General features: G+C 42.5%; 1 protein-coding gene across 7 annotated transcripts in view; it reads right to left on the reverse strand.

The window, feature by feature from the left end:
* Positions 1-245: 245 nt before the first annotated feature.
* pak3 (Serine/threonine-protein kinase PAK 3) overlaps positions 246-1,571 on the reverse strand; it is a 44,576-nt gene continuing 43,250 nt past the window's right edge. For all 7 annotated transcript variants that reach the window (XM_014162610.2, XM_014162609.2, XM_014162608.2 and 4 more), the window contains one exon: positions 246-1,571. This exon is cut by the window's right edge and continues 94 nt beyond it. The gene's annotated coding sequence lies outside the window, so the exon portion shown is untranslated.

Here is a 1,571-nt window from a genome sequence, read left to right on the forward strand (position 1 = left end):
AAAGCGCTGGTGGGTTGCGACAGACGCACACATACCCTTTGTCTAGCCTGGTAGATTAAGACTGTGGCAACAGTAATTACCAGTTTAATCAGTGACTTGAGTCTAATTTCCCATTCAGATGAGAACCCTCTCAGAGGAGCTGACACACTTAAAATTACAATAACACTTTATATAAACAGACCTAACCAGGGGTAAACGCAACACCCCAAAACGGATTTACAGACAGCCAGACTCTATCCACAATACAGCATTTTCATCACTTTATTTGTCTCATTCAAAATAATCTAATAATTTGATAAACATAATTATGGCTCCAATACACAGGAAGAGAAGACTTCAATAACTATCACCACCCTATTCTGAACTGGTCTGAACCAGTCCCAAACCAGTCTAAACCAGTTTGAGCAAGTTCAACCCAGTCTATCCCAGTTCTAAACCTGTCTAACCTCAGGTGGGCTACAGTAGTCTGGGGAACTGACAAGATTTGAAGGTCGTGTAGTCTCTTCTCACAGCCGCAGGAGCGTGCAGAGCACTCCGAGTCTGGTGAGAGAGACTAGATGTTGTCCAACTGTCTGCTGGAACTCTTCCACCTGTGAGACAGTTTAAGGCCAAAGGCAGTTTCAACACTACATTTTAAAAACAGAACTAAGCCAAACCTGATAAAAAGTATACTTCTTATTGGTACCTTGGTATTCTTCAGTGCCCTCTGCATAAAGAAAACACGTTGCTAAACAAAGAATGCAGACAATATTCTTCTGGTTGTTTTAGGCTGGGTTTTTTAGAGCAGTTTTTTCACATGTAATGTACATTCTATCTTCAGAGGGTTGGGACTAGGATCAGTCCAACATTGTACCGCAACGACTGTACTGAAAAATAGGATTTAGATATGTTCTTCTATACTGTATCGTACACAGGCATCCTTCATGTACCATCATCATCACTATTGTATTATGATTTTAGACATTCCATAAAAAAGGTTTGTCATGCGTGTCATCTCACTCAGACAGACAGAGAAAGAGAGGGAGAGAAAGAGAAGTAGAGATAAGGAGATAGAATTCCAACGTTTGATCAGACTGAAAGACTGTCCCAAATGGCACCCTATTTTTGACAAAAGTAGTGCACTATGTAGGGAATAGGGTGGCGTTTGGGACTGAGATAATATCAACAGTACCACTATGTGTCTCTTCATTACACTTTTCAACCAAACCCTTCTCCCCAAAACAAAACACCTAAGAAAAGATCAAACTAAAATGCACTTTTTCAACACATGAAAATAACAGTCAGACATAAACAAACAGTTCAAAGGTCAGATATGATCCAGTCCACAGCCACTGTCCTGCTGAAACTACAACTCCCATGAGGCTTTGGGCCTGGATCTCTCCTCCAATCCGATCAGTGTATTTGTACCAGCGATGACATCAGTAAGAGCGTTCTACCACAGTCACCATGATAGGTCAGGGGGTTGAGGGGGATGGGACCCCCTGAAACACCCCGTCTGGGTCTTGTTTGCCCCAGTAGGGGAGAGCGACAGAGAGAGAGAGAATGAAGGGGTGATCTGTGGGGCTAGCAGC

Source organism: Salmo salar, chromosome ssa20 (genome assembly GCF_905237065.1).
Source record: "Salmo salar chromosome ssa20, Ssal_v3.1, whole genome shotgun sequence".
NCBI classification, from domain to species: domain Eukaryota; kingdom Metazoa; phylum Chordata; class Actinopteri; order Salmoniformes; family Salmonidae; genus Salmo; species Salmo salar.